Genomic DNA, 20,174 nt, shown 5'->3' with positions numbered 1-20,174 from the left:
CTTTTTGTGGGAAACTGCAAATCCAAGCACTTAAGAGAAACAAACATCTTGGAAATACGGGCATAATTTCACTTTGCCAACTGTAAAAAAGTAATAATATTGCTTTTGTTTAATATGGTACCTAAGTATTACAATGTAGTAAAGTCATGCAACTATTTTGAAAGGACTTAGTGATTTGGGCATGAAAAGACCAAAATTGCAGGAAAAGGGCCCTCAAAATTACTTGGCCTCTGATAATGAAGTCCTTGGTGTGCAAAAAAGCAGAATATCAGATATAAGCCTATTATACTAGTCACCTGCTTTGCAGTAGGAACTTGCTGCTAGCCATAAAAAATAGTGATGTTCACACTGTTCAAGCTTAATTCCATCAGATTTGTTGAAGCTTGAGTCCTTAATAAAAGACATTTTTTTCAAGAAAGCAAACTTATCTCTTTCCCCTTCAGTGTTTTCTCCTCTTATCCTTTCCAGGTGAAACTCTGCTGAAGTAAAAAAACAGGACCACAACTGTCTGCTATCTTATGAAAGGTTAAATTTTTACCATGACATTGTTTTCCAGAGATGACTGATACAGATATTAAACAGAATGTCAGTTTCCAAGGATGCTCAAAAAGATGTAAAATCAGTTCTTTAATACTGACTGAATTAATGCATTAACACTTTGACCTTACCTTCCATAAATTCATAAAGGGCAACAGAAAACAAAACAAGCACAACAAAAAATCAACAAGCCAACTGAAAATATTTTCATCTGACCTCAAAGATCAATAAATCAGAATTTCTACTTCGCTAGTCCTGGTGGAAAATTGTCATTTTTCCTTAGGCTGAGAAAAGATATCCTATGTTTTATACTGCATGTGCTTTATTTTGTGCATATTTTTTTTTCTTTTGACTGTGTAATTTCTACATAAATCACCATAAAAAAACAGATGTGGAAATCTTCATTTCTGAGGTCTGAGAAAGAGAAAGTAAATAACCTTCCACAGTATATTGCGGATATTGAAGTTAGCAGTGATTAAATCCCTGCAAAGTTGCTCAGGACTAAAAGAATGGCAAATGGCCATCGATTTACAGCCTACACCCTAATTTTGTTCTCCATCCTTGGCAATAAGAGTTTATGTAGAAAAATATATGTATATATGCATCTTTGTTCATGTGCACAAAAGGTACCAGCAAAATCCCTTATATTTGTGGCTAAAGGGTGCTTTCTTTTGTACTTGTTTCTTTGAAATCGTCCTGAAAACAAGCACAAATGATTCTATCATCCTATTACCTAAATCAACACTTCATGTTACTTAAATGAACACAATTAACTTCCTATTGCTTATATTCATAGGCATTTTTCACTGAGATCCAGCTGTCAGATGAAGCCCTTTGGTTGCATTAATGGAAAACATCTGGATTTAGAGCCAGCAATAGTTCTAAAGTTGCCTTCAAATTTTTCGGAATCTTTTTCTGGCATTAATAGTTTTTAGAGCAAAGATCTTCAGGTTCTTTGTTTCTATTGTGGGTTTTTTTGTTTGTTTTGTTTTGTTTTAACGTATTTATTGCTTGGATTTTTTTTGCCATTTGGATTTTCATTAAACATTGCATTGACTTGCATGAAGCATTTCATTAAGTGGTTCTTAGGTGAAGGAAAGAGGCACTCCTATTTGGTTAGAGGAGTTATGGAATGAGTCAAATGTTTTCCTCCTTCTTCACAAAAAATAAATCAGGTCGTTGAAATTCTATCCATTATAAATTCAGGTAACAAGGCAAAAAATTTAATTCCCAAGAAACACGTCTTTCAATTGTTATCAGTCAAAAGTGGCTGGCAAAGAGGTAAATGCCTTTATACTAGCCCTTTGTACTATCAGCCTGGCATAGAAAAATTATTTTTCAGAGACTGAAATCTGGATTGCAGTGAAGCTGAAATGTATTTTTGGATGATGTACTTTGAGAGGGCACTGTTGAGAAAAGGGGGATCACTGTGGGGTCAAACCCAAACAGGGAGTTGAGCTGTCTCCTCCTTGTCTTTCAGCAGGGCTGTAACTCATATCAAGTTCTTCGTTGGCACTACATTGGCCTAGATTTTATTTTTTAATTTGAAAAAGAGTTTTATGGCACACTTTATAAAATTAATGCCAAGGGATAATATTTAATTACTGACATATTTTTTTCCTTTAAAATTAAAAGCACTTATCTAACAGTAACTCATTGTCATGATTGTAAAAATGAATCTATTATGCAGATATTGTCATCACAACAGAAATAATGGCCTGATCCAAAGTCCATTAAAATCAATGAGCCCAGAATTGTATTATTCAGATTTTAAAGATTTTCTCTTTAGCCTTTATGAATCTATGACCTTCTTGCTCCTTACTGTGCTTCTGTGTTCACACAACTTGGCATTTTGTCTTCTCTTTGCAAGGGTTAAAGTATTAATCCCTAACAAAGCACAGTAGGACACAAAAAGGCTGACTGGAAAGTTTCCAGTTCCTATTGTAATCTTTCTAATATTTTTTGTGTGTGGCAACAAAAGCCACCTCAAACCTTCTGAATTGTCGGTAATCCATATTTAGTTCACTAACCAATCCTTGGGAAAATTTGGCATTTGGTTGGGAATCAGGTACAATGGTTGCATTTATCACAGAACATTGTTAGGCAGAGCCAGACCTCTCCCTTCAATATCATGGATAGTTTGTTTTCTTAATTTGGAGCAATACTGAATATCACTTTCAGAGAATATTTCTTTAAAAAATAATGCATTTTGGTTCCCTTTATTAGGTTTTTTCTTGTCAATCATCTTTCTAATAGAAATGTTATTTTCACGAGTAGCTGTAGAAAGAATTTACCAAGTGGGCATTACCATGTGCAGAACTAAATTTTTTGACATGTCCGTGAACATTTTTCTTTTTTTTTTCCATCTGCTAGTCAGAGAACAGACAAGGTGCTGTGTGCTGTGACTGACCAGTGGCAAACTGTACAGAATGAATAGTGAATTTTAACTACTCCAAGAAATTACCCAGAGAGGTGATAATGAATATACTCAGGAAATTGTTATCTTCTTATCTTCTTATCTTCTTATCAGTATTGTAAAAGCAGAGAATAAACATTGGGTAAAGTTTGTAGGCTAAAGTGTCTATTTTGTATTCTTCATTTAGCTGCATTGTTTTCTTTATTCTAATCAGGAAAACAGACAAGAAAAAAAAATCTCACTGAGATAAGGCAAGTAACAACTATACTGCAAGTTATATGTATATATATATATATATATATAGCTTGCAGCATATATATGTATATGCATATGTATATGTGTATATATATATATATATATATATATATATATACTTGAAGTGCTCTTAATTTTAAAAGGCACAATATGAGCACAATATACATTGGAAATGTAAAGACTTCCATAGGTGTGTAGCCTTAGGAAATACTCTCTGCTGCTGTATCCACTAAAAAGTGCATAAGGAGCCACTGGGAGGGGATTGAACTGGCTAATATGCTTTATTTCCCAACAGCAAGGAGTTTAAACTCACAGTTTGTTTAAATTGACAGAATATGAAACTTCCCATCTCATATTACAGGTAGATGAATATGTGTTAGAGTCTCAAAATTTTATAAAGCATGCTATTCTAAAAATCCTTAGGAAAAATGGTTAGGAATTTGAACCTGCAATTATCCTCTATCATTAAACTTAGGCTGTAAGACTGATGGCTGTGTGCTTCACTGCTTGTCCAGCCTCTGTGTTCACCACTGTGTGCTTGAGGCACCTTAGCCTGTTAGGGCACACTTGGAAATATTTGTTATTTTGAGGAATAGAGGTGCTGCAATGTTGGAATTCAGGACATCCCTCTGGCTGCCCTGGATGGCCCAAGAGCCCTCTGCCTTTGATTTTGACCCATGGAAGAAATGACCAACTTTACATGAGGATCTGCAAGCCACAAAAGTTTAAGTAGAATGATAGTCACTTTGTCACAGGGTGAAAAGTAGAATTTTGAGGTTTTTAGAATGGGAGCTGGGGGTTCCAAGATGGAGGGATTTGGGCGTGCCTTGTCCTTCTTTCTCCTTCTTCCTAGCCTCCATTTCCAGGTGATGGTGGCACTTTGAGATTGGTTTAAAGTAGAGATGAACTGTCTAACATAGATGATAGGAATTAGAAAATAATTGTTAATAAAGTACACATAGTTTTTAGTATAAAAAAAACTACCACCCTGAAGGCGAGCAGTGTGCCATGGACTGACCTGCTGAACAGATCTCAGCAGGTCAAAAGAAAAAATATTATAGATAACAAAAAATAAACAACCCTGAAAACCAGAACAGAAGAATCCTGACTCCTTCTTGAGTTTCTGAGCTAAGAAAAGAGACTGACATATTTCAGGGTCATCCTGAGCACAGAGAGCCCCGAGACTGCAGCCATGATACTGAACAGCAGACAGAAAAGACTTGAGCTTTCAGTTCTCCACTGCTGCACTCTGGATAAATAGAGACACACAGGCTGTTTTGGAAGTGATCTGAGTTTGGGCTCTTGTGTGAAACACAGTTTAGATCCATTCTATACACTGTCTCCATGGGTGATCTCATCTAAGCAGCAAAGTGAAAACTCTATCAAATGACATTAGACCCTGGAACCTGATAGTCAGGGCAGGTTAATTAAATGAGCAACTGCCCACAGTGTCTCTGCTCATTTGGGAATTTGCAGTCCCTGTGACAGACACGAAGAAGCAGCTCTCCTTTTATACTGCAGCTGCATCTTAGGATCACATGAAATCCCTTCTGCCTGAACTAATCAGATTCAGAGTCATTCTCCTGTCTCCTGATGCTCTAATCTGCTCTCCTTTTGCATCATCTATCACGAGACACCACTGAACTGTGCTGACCTGTGAGAATAATGGAGAGCAGGGGGGCATCTGCAGGTTAATTGTGTCAGCTGCCCTGGGTAACAGATGCCTGCAATGATCTGGGCCAGGACGAGATGCTGCAGTCAGAAAGGTAACAACACTGCTGGAGCCAGTCACAGGGAGGCAGAGAGAGAGAGAGAGAGAAAGCACTGGGGAGAGAGAAAGCAAACAAAAAATACTTGTTAAATATACAGGGAAAAGTCTTCAAAGATCAAGGGAGAGATGAGAGAACAACAAAGAGGATTTTCGATTCTGAAGATGAGGAGCTACATAAAAGTAATTGTTTCATTCTGCAGCTTAGGGCAGTACTATAACTCTTTATTAGGCAATTATTTTCTGTCATTTTGAAGACTTTATCTCTGCCAACAACATAAAGATCCTACCTGAACTCTTTGCAGCCATGTTCCCTTCACCCCTGTGATAGCAGCATGCACCTGCTCTGTAATTCTTCTTTGCTCTTGTCAAGTGCTGGACTTCTTGTGTTATCACAGCGACCTGTCAATACCTGCATAGCAAAACTGATAATAAAACTAACACTTTTAGTATAGTAATGTGTTTTACCTCACTACTCTGTGGGCCAGATTCTGATAACCTTATTTATAATGAACAGTATCTTCTTCTGAGCGGTAGATTGCCTAATAGGATAAAGTGCTATCAATACTTGTCCCCGAAGTTTTGAATTAAAGGGTCACACTTTATCAGTCAGTGAAATACCAGCAGCTTTGGGATGAGATGTGACAACAGCTTAACAGCACATACCACCTGCTACCCAACAGTTTAAGACACAAAATAAAGAATACCACATCCTCTTGAAGAGACAGGGGAAATTGAACTGCTAGCTGTTTGGATGGCTTTGGTTTCTCTGGACACACCAGCAGTTCCAGCTGGTGCTGCAGCCTCCATCTGGGGTTGGATGGATTAATTTAGTCCCAGGTTCTTGCCTCTTTCAGCTACAGGTAATTGATTAGGTGAACATTCAATTACTGGAAGGCTGCTCTCCCACTTTCCTTCCTGCAAGTGCAGAACCTTTATTTTGTCTTTCCTCAGGTTTTTCCTTTTGTTCCCCTCTGAAGAGCCACTGTAGTTCTCTTTTACTATGTTCCCATCTAGAGGATCCTTTTGCATACAAGCAACAGATATTTTTAATTATTTTACAGTTTTGCTGATTTTACATTTATATCTTCTCCTTTTTTCCTTCTCATCTTTGCTCACAATCTTTCCAGTGGAATATGGGTTCACATTTGTTCTTTATTAGAATAGAAAAAGGCTACAAAATAAATAAAATGAGGCCACAGCTGTACACACCTGTCTTATACCTGCAAGTAAAGTCTCTGATTCCCATAAAGAACTTGCCTGTTTTACCTTTGTATGATTTATCAGAACTACTAAATGAGATTGTTTCATCCAGGAAACCAAACAAACCACTAAATTCTTCAGCTGTCTCTAAAGGAGCCTCTACTGTCACTCTTGCAGTGGAAAACGTCCCAGTTATGTGGATTTTGGATATGAGTAGGAAATAATGTCCTCTTTTGCAAAATTAACCACCTGAGGTGCTATCTGAGTGGTACCCACTGCCTGAAGGCTGACAGAGTGATGGCAAGGAAATATTCTAAGTGCACAGGTAGAGTCAAAGAGACTGTGAAAGCAAGGTGAGGGAAAAGGAGTGTGATGGAGCAGGGTTAGAACAGTGAGGGGTGGAATTGCACTGGGCAACTGCAAGGTGGTTCAGGGGAGGTGAAAGTCATTGGAGCAGAGGAAAAAGGAAATAACCAAGAAGCTGGGAGACAGAATAACAAGAATTAAAAAGGAGAAGTGGGGTGGGGAAGAGAAAGAAAGTGAGTGGTTATGGGAGATGGAAAAGAAAATCCTGAAGTACAATTGACATTGTCAGCCCAAACCCCAAACTGGAACCACAGAGGTTTGACCATAGAGGTTTTGTCTTTTGGTTTCCTAAAGTTCGCTTGGTTTGTGTCAGGCTTCATGAGCTATTACTGCAGCATCAAGATACTGACCTGGGAAGGAAATAGATATGGGGAACAGATCTCAGAGAATACAAATGAATATAGCAGAGGGAAAGGAAACTTAAAGTTAAAATTCACCCAAAAAGGGAAGTGGGATAAAATGAAGATAAACACCCTGAAAACCACTTTCCATTGACTCCACTGGGAGAGTGAAAATACAGAATCCTGCTGGGCTAGGAGTTTACTGATGCATTTCAGGACACTTGTGTGGGTAGGCTGCTTGTGGTGATTAATTCCTGCATACTCCAGTGTTGATAGTAAACCATCTGAAGTCTGAGTTTCATTAATGCTGGTTGGCAGAGCTTGGCTGGTAACAATAAAGTATGATTAGAAGTCCCTAATTAGACTCCTTAAAATATTGTGCCTGAATATTCATTGATTATATTATAGTTCGAAATACTCAGGTTTAGATAATTTCCTTATCTGAGAGGTAAAATGTATTGACTATTGGACAAATCTTATTTGCATAAGTTACATCAAATATGTAAATCCAGTGAAACTTTTTAATAGAGAAAAAAGAAAACCTTTGCTATCATATGTTGATGTCAATGTGAAAAAGGTGGGGAAAGAGAAACAAATCATTGTTCTTCCTTGCAGAAATGATTAGTGTGCAGTTCATTCCCCCCCTTGGTTTTTGTTACACCCTGTCTGTGATTTAGATTTGCTTACAGTTATTACATGAAACATTGCACTGGCAGTAGAATTTTCCCACCCCCTCCTTTTTTTTTTCCTGTCCTTTCTGACTTGACAAATGCCATTTCCAGATGTATCTTTATCCTACCTAGAACATAATGTACTTTGAAGAACATGAATAAAACCAAAAAGCAACAGAATTGTGAGACCTCATTCACAAGCTGTCCCACAGACTCTGTTTGCTAGCCAGTTTTTATTTCCAGTACACATTTCTTCTTCTATTCATTATGCTCATAAAGGTAAGTGCCATTTACCTAGTGCATTAATTTAATTGGAGTAGCTGTGATTAGTTCAATTGCCTGACATAGCAAAGGACAGTACTAATCAAGATATTTTCTTAAATACATGACTCAGGGCTATAGAAGACAGTAAGGCTAAGCACTAAAACAAGTACTTAAGATTAAAGACTGAAATATGTTTTAGGGCAAAAAGACATTCCTTAGTCAATACACTGAGATCCTACAGGTACTGTTTATATCCCTCTGCTTTAGAGACTTGTAGTGCAGGGGGCTTCTGCCATTTGTGAACAAATTTGTAATAAAATCTCATGCTGATTCCCTGCCAGTAAAATCCTGTAAATTCCTCTGACCACAGGCAGAGTTGGGATCGTCTGTAGATAGAGTCACGTGCTGCAGTAATGAACAGATTATTTGAATAATGTAAAGCTTTCTAGACAGAAAAACAATTAGTGGGAAACAGTGAGAATATCCACTTGGTCTGCAGGTTTGTTTGCAGCATAAACCATACCATAAAGGCTTCACTGGATTTGTTTATTTATGTACTTACATGAATAAATGACGCTAGCACCGCTGTAATTGTGATGAGAACGTGAATCTCAGGTGGTGAGCATGCAAAAGCACACAGAGAGCACCCCTAATTGGCAGGATCAGAAAGGGGAAGTTCACAAGGCTTGCTGAAAGAGGATGAATGCTTCTGGTGTCACTGAAAATCTCTCCCGTACCTGCGCTCACAATCAGCTTGTGTGAAGCCTGTGTACCTCAGTGAGTCCTTTGGAAGCCTGCTGTGTCACTTCAATCACAGCTCAGCCAGAAATGATGTGCCATAAAAACCTGTGTCAAATTCTGCCTAATAGAACCACCTGGAGCATCAGCATGGATAAATAAAAGAAACTATCAAAGCGAGATGCATGGTTTTGTATTACAACAATTTGTTTTCCAGAGAAGGCAGAATACTGAAACAAACCATCTTGACTTACGTGTCAGTTTTTAAGTTCAGCATGTGTCTAATACCGACTCCTGAAAAGTGCTGAGAGCCCACGACTCCTATTGAATTGGTATTTGCTTCCAGCCTAAGGAAAATTAGAGAAGGCTATTTCTGAGAGCTGAGGGAGCTGGCACTGAGAAAAAGCGACAGGGATTGGCTTGGCAAGTAAATATCATCATCTTCCCAAATTGTTTCTGATCCAATTCTCATAATGACAGCTAAGCTTCCAAATCGAGTCGGAGTCAGCAATGCTAACAAGTGGGAGCTCTACCTTTTCATGCTCTTGGTGCTTTTCTGCCCTCCTCTCCGGTCCTCTGTTGGTCCTTATTTCTGCTCCCACCTTCTGTGGGGCCTTGACACCAGCGAGAGGGGTTATTTACAGACCATGAACAGGATGGGGCTGCTGTGGAACTGCCTTGAGCTGTTTCATTTTCCAGCATCACTCTCATTACATGGTTATGACAATGGGAAAATGCCACCAGCTCACAATCCATGCAGAAGGCCAAAAAACTTAATGTTACAACTCACTTTATAAGTTTTTTGACCAATCACACAAAGAAAAAGCACATTGACAGTAGTTCTAACCAACCACTATAAGCACAGGTACCTTTGGTTAAAAAATGCTTGATAATTTCAAATAAAATACCTGCTTGTAAGCCTTAAAACACAATGCACAGAGCTCCATTATTAAGCTTCAAACTTCCTAATATCTTGCTAGATAAACTTTTAGCTTAGAGAGTTATTCTAGACAAGCGTTAATACACAGACCATTGTTCTATTTGCCCTTGCTTTTCTACAGTTTAAATAATTTTTCTGCTGACCAATCTCACGGCTGCTGCTTAGCTCTACTCACAGTTCTGCTGTCTCTGAGGCCTGCCTTTTGCAGCTTTCCCAAACCCCTCTGATTTTGTGGTCTCCCACAGGGCCTTTTTCACCCCTCTTGCTGCCCATGCCAGGCTGCCAAGCCCCTGATGAGTCCCAACTCTCCCTGCTCCCTTCCCGAGATGCTTTCCAGCCCCCCAGTGCTGGGGGCTGCTCCTGCAGATGTGGACATAGCACGCTTCAGCATCCCACGTGTTTTGGAGCAGGGTTTTAATCCCAAAGCAGCTGGGGGAGCAGCCTGTGAACATGTGCAGCCCTTAGCATTTTCATAATGCTACCAGTGGCAGCAGAAGGTACTCAGGGATTAATTCTGTACCAAACCTGCTGCTCCTGGCTCCAGCCCGAGGAGCTCTGCTTTCCTGGCTCGTGCTGAGGGATCTTCCCTGCCAGTCCTTCCTCCCCAGACACTCTTCTTTATTTTTTATTGCCTGCCTCTTCTCTTTCAGGCTTGCACTTACTAAGAAGGGCAAAGAGGAATTATCATCCACAGAGCAGCAAAGAAAAGGAAAAAAAAAAAAAGCCACCAAATATTGGCATGTTTTCTCTGTTTTTAGCAGCTGAATGGTTTTTGAAGGCTTGGTTTTGATTACTAGAAGTTGGCAGGTGCCAGCTCAAAGTGTTAGGCAGTTCTATCAGGTCTTAAGGAAATCATGGAGCATTCTAGAAAACAGCCATGCTCTTAATTTACTGACTGCTAAGTTTGTATTAAACATTTTTAATTGGAAAGCCTGCAATAACAATGTTTGGGGAAACATCTCTGTCCTAAATGCAACCTTTTTTTTGTGAAGAGGGAGATTGCATGGAGTTGTGGTATTTTTGGGGTCCCCAGGATGAAGGACGAATTGAGAATCTGACTCCATGTTCTTAGAAGGCTAATTTATTATTTCATGGTATATATTCTATTCTATTCTATTCTATTCTATTCTATGACATTACATTACATTACATTACATTACATTACATTACATTACATTATATTATATTATATTATATTATATTTTAAAATGTTGTACTAAAGCTATACTAAAGAATAGAGAAAGGATACAGCCAGAAGGTTTAACAAGATACTAATTAAAAATTTGTGACTGACTCCTCAGAGCCCAACACAGCCTGACCATGATTGGGCATTAAGTAAAAACAATTCACATGTTGGATAAACAATCTCCAACCACATTCTAAAGCAGCAAAACATAGGAGAAGCAATCAGATAATTATTGTTTTCATTTTTCTCTGAGGCTTCTCATCTTCCCAGGAGAACAAATCCTGGTGAAGGGATTTTTCAGAAAATACAAGGGTGGTGAAACTGATGTGCAACAGACACCCTATTGAGGTTCATAGCTGGGCTGTGGCCTTTTAAATCCTGTCTTCCAAAAAAGGTTTTCTATAGAAATTTTTTTTTTGATGTAATTTTTTTTTGATGGAAGATTTTATTGGAAACTTCTACTCATTTAAAAATAGGTAAAAGCTTAGTAAAACACCCCTTAAATCCTATTTTTCCTGTGAAGAACAACAAAATAGCAAAGTATGACATCTTGGTAAGGTCACCATATGTAAAGGCATGCTCTTCCCACATTTAACAGGGTTTTAACTCATCTGGATTTCAAATTCTGTCTAAAACAGTCTCCTTGCAAGCTGCATTTTCTAACCAGGGGGAGAAAAATCCTTTCCTGAGTAACTCAGAGTAGGATATGGCCTGGTGTCCTGCTAAGAGCAAAACAAAAGCAGTAAATGTTTTAAATGAATAGATGATAGGCTCCACTTCCACATTTTTTTTTATTCTGGACTGAAGGGCAGAAGTAGCACATGGTATTCATGGAGTCACCTTAGCTTAGCAAGCAATAGAAGTACAAATACTTTCAGCTGTAATTATGGATTTTGCTGGCACATCACTAAATTAGCCAAATGACAAAATTAGCCGGTTGATTGGCTAAAGACCAAGAAGAATTAATCTCAGCCACTGATGTTACTATCCCTGGGCAGTGAAAGGCTTTTAATAAACCACAGAATCAGAGAGAGTAAACCAGAAAAACACAGCTTTCCACAGCAGTGTTTGGTAGGTGTAGTCTCTTGCAAACCACTTAACAGATGGGCTAAAGAAGTGTAAGTCATGAATATGACTAAACAAATCTGAACTTGCTTCCACTGAGACAAAAAGACACAAATTTTACAGACCTAGAAATGAAAAATTTGTAAAGAGTCAATATAAGAATGCAAGCCCTTATATATTAAAGAATTTGGGGGGAAAGGAGGGGAGAGGAGATACCAATTATTTCATAAGGTGGTGGCTTTTCATCTAAATAGAAATGCATAGTTGTGTGCAGACTTCTGAAGATGGTCAAAACAAACGAGATCATTCTGTGCAATATATAATTTGAAGACATGAAGGCTAGTGTTAATGAATCTCAAAAAATCTAAACCATACCTTAGATGATGCCTTCCACTGGTATATCAAATTTGTCATGGCCCTCAGAGATTTAATTTTCAGAACTAAAAGGCTGCACAGTTTCCTCAAGGAGGCTTTGAAAGTTTATACATCAAACAGAAATATCATTGGCAGCTTTCAACCTCACGGTATTAGTGCTTCTGATCTGAATAGGATAACTGCAGTAAACTACTGAACTGAGAAAATCAAACAATACAAAACTTCAGTTGAATTAAAGCTAGTTGCATTTAGGAATTGAGAGAGAAAGTGGAATTATTGGTAAAATGCTTTGTGTGTAGCATCAGTAGGAGAAGGTGTGGAATTGCAAAAGACAAAACAGCAGAATCTTTCTGAGACGGGAGACGGAAACGTGTGAAAATTATGATTAAACACTAATTTTATTTTCATCCAGCTATAAAACTAGGAAATCCATGTATCTTCTCTTGCTAAATTATTAAATTAAATCCATTATCTCCTCTTGGTAAATTCCACCATTATGACCAATGTTTTAGAAAGGTGAAACAGTGACTTCCATGGGATGCCATTGGTGACAACATTCACATGGCAGCAGGTGGGTTAAAGTCAAATTTGGAACTGCTGGAGACACAAACAGGTGCCATCTATGTGCGCATTCAGAAATGAAGGAAGAACATTAGGAATCATAATAAATAAATATGAATAGCTAAACAATGAGGGGTTTTTTTGGTTTTTTTTTTTTTTTTCTGGATGAAAATAATAAAATTTAAACCTGCAGGGAGAAAAAGTTATCTTTTGCCCTCAGCTGACCTTAAGGACTTGTTGGAGCAGACACCCCTTGATGCAATGTGGAGTTTTTTCAGAGCTGTTTGCTGTAATCACGCCATCCTCTCACAAGTTCAAGAGTGCTCCCTGTGCCAGTGCTCGGCCAGGAACAGGTGCCAAAAGCTCCCAGTGTGGATTTCCGGCTGAGAGATCACAGCTGGTTCCTCAATCCAGCTTTGTAAATTGGCAGAAAAATAAGGTTGCCACCTGACCAGTTAAAAAAAAAAAAAAAAAAAAAAAAAAAAGGATAACAAAGACAAAATTGATTCTTACTCCATTCTGTGATGACCTGCACATTCTGCCTGAGGTTTTAGGGTGCAGCAGGACAAGGAGGGCTGAAGTGCTGGCTCAAAGGGGTTTCACATCTTTGCAGTGCTCTGGAGATGCTCTTCAGACACCTCATGGGAAGCAGGAGAGGTGAAATGGCTTTGTTACCTTGCCCAAGCAACAGCCAAATGCAAAAATATTAAAAATTTACAGAACCACAAAAATCTGCTTGATAATTCATATTACACATTGTACTTACCTCAGGAGTCTCTTTCAAATGCCATAAAAAGATTTTTCCCATCAAAGAACAGGAATGTACATGGAAAGCATTTTTTAAAAAACAATGTTTTAAGAGCCAAGTGGGAGACTTCTGCTGAGCATATTTCAAGCATCAATGACACAGTTTAAGAACAGCAAAAAGATGTCCTTAACCCTGTGTTAAACTAGAGAAAACATGAGCGTGCCTCATAAGTGAAGAGATTTTTTTACTGTTTTTAGAGATTTTTTAAAAGATTTTGACTTTTAAAAGTTTATTCAAATGTCTGAAAGGCCTTCAAGATCTTAAAATACAATTAACTGCTCAGCAAAGTATTAAATAAAAGTATACTTTGCATCAAAGTACAAGGAGAATGTAAAACCTGAAACAGCAGAGAAGCACCAGGTGAAAAAACCATCCAGAGTAACTACTGATCTTTCCACTTCAAAAGGTTATGAACAATTATTAAAATGTTTATTAAAATGACAAAAATAAACCTGATGTTGTATTTCAAAAACCCTCAAAACCTTTTCAAATGCTCTAAAAAAAAAAAAAAAGAATGGTTAAAGCATTTCTAAAGACCTAGAAGTGTTTTTAGATAATAACTCATTTTGGCCAGCCACGGCTCTTTCTGCTTCATAAAAATCCTAGTGCGAGACAGAGCTGCAGGGGCTGCCATGGGGTTAACCAATCCAGAGGGATGGAGCACTTCTCCTATGAGGGAAAACTGAGAACATTGATTTTTTTCAGCCTGAAAGAGAGAAGGCTTTGAGATGACCTAATTGTGGCTTTCCAGTACCTGAAGGGAGCCTGAAGTATCAGGACAAGGGGCAATGGCTTCAAACTGAAACAGATTTGGTTCGGGTCAGATGTTAGGAAGAAAATCTTTACTTTGAGGACAGTGAGATATTAGAACAGGTTGCCCAAGGGACATTTTGGATGCCTCTTTCTTGGAATTGCTCAAGGCCAGGCTTGGATGGGGCTCTCAGCCTAGTGGAAAGTGTCCTTGCCCATAACTGGAAGATCCTCAAGATGCCTTCCAACCCTATCTACTTCTGATAATTCTATTATTACCTGAAGATACAGACTACTGGAAGATGTTTTTCTAACTTCCTTCTCCTTCTGTTTGCAATATCAGAGATTTCCAAAGTGCCCCAGGCATAACTCCCCTGGAATCTACGCTATTATCTTACCACGTCTTATTAGGGAGAAATCTCTGTAGCATCTAGCACAGCTATTGTTGCATCTCAAATTAATGGTATTTTTCTTTCAGATAGCAGATTCTCTTCTGCATTATAAATAAGCACCACCCTCTCTGAAAGCTTCTTTAAATATACAATATATAAATATACAATATATAAATATAAATATAGCTGCAGTCTGATATGTTGTAGAGCAAGCAAATAGAATTCTTTCTGCTGGTACTTTTTCTTATGGCTTTTCAGTGTTTCAATAGTTTTTTTATTTATTTCTTATTAGATTCTTTTAGGAGTCCACTCTATATTATCCAAAAAGAAAACAAAAATGGTCAAAACTTCTTCACCTGTCAAATTTTCAATAACAGTATTCTTAATCTAATGTCAGATTTTGCTTTGGGAATTGAAAAGATAGACACATTTTTAAATCATTTAAGGGGTTTATATGCAATAAAAATAGCATATTTCGTCAAGATAGGACAAATTTCTTTCTGCCTCAGGTGTGGGTATGCATTATTGCAAGACTATAGAGTTTCTAACTTTTATAAATGTTAATATAAAATTTATAATTTTATATTAAAATTTATACTTTTTAAAATTTTGAAATTTAAAATTTTATTTTTTAATAATTTTTTAAATTATAAATTTTTAATTCGTCTTCTATGGGATGCTTCAACAGAAGTTGTTCAAATAATTAATCTGGTGGCAGTTTACCACTAGAATAATTATTTGAATAACTTCAGTTGAAGCATTCCATAGGAAATGAAGTCAGATTAATAAAGAACAAGCTATATTTCAAACAGCACATTTAGATAACCCTGTATGCAACTTTTCAAGACATAGATGGCAAATATAAATCCTAGAAGAAAATAGTTAGTGCTTGTTCCTTGATTTCTCCCAAACCCACCTTTTTCCTAAATTTTCAGGACATGAATTTCACCTTCCAAAACACACTGTTAAACAAATCCACATAAATATCATCATACAATTCAGTGAATTTCACACTGGATCAGATTTTGCAGCGTGCTCTGGAAAGAGAGATGATCTGTCTGGAAAGAGATCTTTTTATTTAAGCTGATGACAAGAAATGTTCGGCCTGACCTTAGCCATAAACCAAAAGTACTTCTTGCTGCCCTGAGTTAATCAAAGTTCAGCGAGCGTCAGAATTGCCACAAAAATCTGCAGGCTGTCATTCCAGGGCTGGAAAAACGATGCTCCTTTTTGGGATGAGTCGTTTGACTTGCACTGCAGAAATCACATGTTTTCTCATCTTTCAGGAGAACGTTCCCCTCATGTTTTCCATCTTGATTCATGGCCCACTCACGGTGGTTGGATGATCCTGAAGGAGCTGGAAGCACTCACGGGCACACGGCAGGAAAACCAACGAGGTCACAGACATAAACAGGAAACTCTGGGAGGCTGGATTTTGTCACACAGCAGTCAAGGGCCAGCTTTGTCACTGCCCTGCATAACTGAGCCCCGAGTGAACTCAAGAGAGGCAGAATGGGTGAAAAGGAAGCATTTTTTCATTTCACTGCATGGCTCAGTGCTGGTGTTCTAAGGCTTTCCTGTCCCTAATAAATTGTACATGGTGCTAAATCTGTTTTCAAATCATAATGTTGGCAGAAGATTACCATTAAAACTTGTGGAATAACACAGTGAATTTTTAACAAGTTTCTTTACAATGAACCATATACATTTGTAATAAGTACTTGTTGGAAGAAAGAAAACGACTTTTTAACAAAGTGTATATCCATAGAGGTCGTCTGATTTGTGTAGAGACTACATAAAGAGAGGAAAATGTCATTGCATCTCTGAGGCTGGACATTGGATGGTAAATTCTTAAAGTAAAAATTCTAGTTTTTCAGTTACTCATTATTTTCATCTGTATTTGGCAAAACAGGGGCTTGTCTGGAGGAAACTATGATAATTGACACACTACTACACTGCTACTGCTATCATTGTAATAATTCATATATCAAATCAATTAAGAACTGACTGCAAACAAAATTAGCAGAATTAGAAATATTTCTTTTTTATCATCATCAGAACCTGGGCTGCAGCACAGATGTTCTCAGCATACCTCAGTATGTATTTTAAACTTCAAAACGTTTTCATTAAACCAACTATTAAGCAGGTATAAGAATTTTGAAAAAGAGTACCATTCTCTAACAAACCAAAACTGCTAATTTCTTAGTAAGATGAGCCATGGGCACAAACTGACTTTTTTGAAGTTTTCCCTCATTTTGATGAAAAGGAGAAGTTCAGAGTGAGGTCCCTGCCCTGCCTGTGCCTGTGGGACTGCAGTGTGCATAAGAGCACCTTTCTCTGAAAATGACCATTTGCTCCTTATTTCAGGGCATTTTAACCTCAAATACAGTATTTAGCACACCAAGGAGCCGTGCAAAGATTTGGGAGGGCTTTTTACTGTGTGGTTGAGCTACTTAAATACAAAGAGAGAGCCTACGTTGTGTTCAATTGTGGTTAAAAATAATGTGGCACGTTTTTCCAGTCTACTCTGGATAGATTCAGTACTCTTATTCATGTTAATAAAAGTCATGCAATATGAGCACAAGCCAAGACTGAAATTATCCCATAGTGGCATTTAAATTAGTAGAGAAAAAATATGTTCATTCCCTGTAATGCCGGATTCTTTTTGCCCCTTTCTTTTTAATTTCTATTAAAACAAATTATTTGAGCATTAGTATATTGGCCTTAATTAGCTTTCATCTCTCCCCTTTTGATTTAAATATTGCCAAGCTCCATTAAACTGGCTGTGTGAATGCCAGAAAATGGTCTACTACTGAATTCCAAGTGTGTGTCTTTGTCACAGTGTAAATTGAAAGGTCACAACAGGTCATCTAATTGCTTGGTACATATTCTATTAATTGCACTTTTAATGTGTAAAGCACACTGAAATTATCAGATAAAGGGTGCTACATTCTGGTAAAATATCAGGCGTGCCTGAATCATAGTCAGACAACATAAGAAAATTAATATTCTATTATTCTAATATCTGCTCCAAAAATTTTGATGTGGGTCCATTTCCCTTTTCTTTTAATTGACAGTGACTTGCTCCCCTCCATTGCTGCTGCTCCTTTGCTTCTCAGAGAAGGGATACTTGGAATTTCAAGCTGCCCTCTCCTTTTATTTGTGGGATATGCTCTGTTCAGGCAAGAATGTAGGGATTCTGTGGTACTTCTCAGTATTTGTCTCTCTTAATTCCTTCAGAAGGTGTGTTTATACTGTATCATTTCTCTAAAGAAACACTGTCAAGATGAAAAATGGAAGGCCTAGGAGTTAGGAAAAAAAAATTAAGATGGTGAGGCTCTGCTTTAGCTTTATCTAGTATCTGCAAAAATTGATGAATAACAGCTGCAGAATTGGTATTTGCCTAATCCTGCAAAGTGTTGGCTCCTCTGAGTGATAAAAAGCACCCTAAATCCCCAGTGTGTAAGAGAATATATTTTTATGCTTTTTAATTAATCAAAAACTTGCTATCTTAAGCCAAAGGCTCATCACTCAATCTCCACTTTCCACAATCATTATTACTTCCTGATGCATATGTGGAGCTTATGCATCACTACTTCCAACAATATGTCATCTTTCAACCAGATATCATAAACCAAAGAGCAGCAAGACAAAATTAGTTTTAAAGTAACTCAGTCAGCATCAGACTGGAGCTCTGCTCACTTTTTTTGGGTGTATTTAGTACCCCACCATATACAGTTTTGAGGAGGTGAATGGTTTGGTCCCTGTTTCAATTTATGAAATGATGAAGTTTAAAGACAAAGCAGGAAAAAATTTAGTGTCTTGCTTATGGAGATTGTGAAATGACAGCTTTCAAATTGCTTAGCATTTGTAGGAATTGTTATGGTGGGAAAGCTGGGCAACCATTTTGTCTTCAGTGATACTTATGTGCAGTTAGAAAAGAAAGATAGCCAAATAAACATAAAAAAAATTAATTGCAATAATATTATTTTGCAGAAGAATTCTATCTTTTCTTCAGAAACCTTGGAATAGTTTCAAAGGTCAGAATCGCTTTTATTTTGCAACAAGAAGTTATATGTTGCCTAAATTAAACTGTCTTTTTCTCTAAAAGTAAATTTTCAATGCAAAAATTTTCTTATCTGAGTTATTCATCTCAGCAGCCAAAACAAAGACAATAGTTCAATTGCTCTTTATTACTGATCATGGTGAAATTAAGTGTTGAACCCAAAAACTAATTCACTTCCTCATTTGTTGCATATAACTGAACCTGAAAAAAAATTGAAAATATTAGAAACAAAGTGGCAGCCTTGACTGTTACATAAGGGCCAGATTTGTAAAGGGACTTCCATATATGACTAAAATACAATGAAAGTTGAATTCAGACACAATTTTTTTTAAAATAAGGTGGCAAAAGATCCTTTCCACAGGAATTTTCATTCCATTTCAGATTCACTTCAGCTGAAACATGCATGCAGGTACCAGAAGGTTCACAGACCTGCAGCAGATAAGTGACTGCATTCAGCTCTTCAAAACATTCCCAGGAAGTGCATTTCCAAACCCCACTGTGAAGATATTCTTGAAACAGAATGTCATCATCTTGTGCATAAATATTTGTGCTGGGAAGACTTTTCCGTAAATAAAGCTTGGAACGTAGCTGTGCAATAAAAAAGAGGTATGTTGCTTTTATGGATAAGGAGTGTTTCCAAAGTGTTGACAACCAACCCAAACAAAAAAACCAAAAAGATTTCAGAGTATAGATGGATGTACTAGTAATTTTAGCTGTGTCAGGATGTTACTTGCCAAAGAAACAAATTTTATATATTCCTGTGGTAGAACAAATTTTGGTTCTGCAGTATGTTTTCTGAATTGCTGTCCAGTATTTAAGCTGGTGTAATTCAATATAGATTATTGAGCAGAATATTGTCTGCACTTTTATTATAAACTATCAGTCTGCACTGTGAAGTTATTTCTATTTTGTCTTTTTTGAGAAGAGACTGCCCCAAGAGATAGGTCCCAAAAGGCCTAACAATATCGCTTTTGAAACTATTTACGTTCCTGACACTGCATAATAAAATTTTTATTCTGTTCTTTTGTGACTTTTTTATTGCTTGCTTTTGAAACATCATGTTTTATTATCTTTCAGTCCTGTTATCAATCTTGAGCAATAAGATGACTGTAATGACCTGTTTTAATAAGCCTATTACAGATTTCTATGTTGATTTGACATACCTAAGTATAGTAAAATGGTTTATGAGGAATAAACAGCTGAGTAATATCACATTCATATCCTTGGAGATGAAGTGATTGTAGATGATAAATAAATAATTGAAGAAGACACAGCCTGGTTATTTCAGTTTCTGAACTCCTATGAAACAACGTGACAGTGTCACGGACGGAGTCATGCGCTTCACCCACAACAAAGGAGTCACAACACACTTTATTGGTGGAAAGGAGGGAGTTAACCAAGTTCAGAGGTAAATCTGATAGTGAGAAGATTTAGAGGCAAGACATGCTTTGCTATTTCCTGCATGGAGTACA

General features: G+C 37.4%; 1 long non-coding RNA gene across 1 annotated transcript in view; it reads left to right on the top strand.

Moving 5' to 3' along the window:
• The window catches only part of LOC141729206 (uncharacterized), a 70,783-nt gene extending 50,859 nt beyond the window's left edge, over positions 1–19,924 (top strand). The window contains exon 3 of the long non-coding RNA XR_012580568.1: positions 15,923–19,924. This is a non-coding gene — a long non-coding RNA (uncharacterized LOC141729206). The remainder of the gene's footprint in view (positions 1–15,922) is intronic.
• Positions 19,925–20,174: the final 250 nt, after the last annotated feature.

This window comes from Zonotrichia albicollis, chromosome 5 (genome assembly GCF_047830755.1).
Source record: "Zonotrichia albicollis isolate bZonAlb1 chromosome 5, bZonAlb1.hap1, whole genome shotgun sequence".
NCBI lineage: Eukaryota > Metazoa > Chordata > Aves > Passeriformes > Passerellidae > Zonotrichia > Zonotrichia albicollis.
The sequence above is the reverse complement of the archived record's forward strand: the minus strand, read 5'-3'. Positions and strand labels throughout refer to the sequence as shown.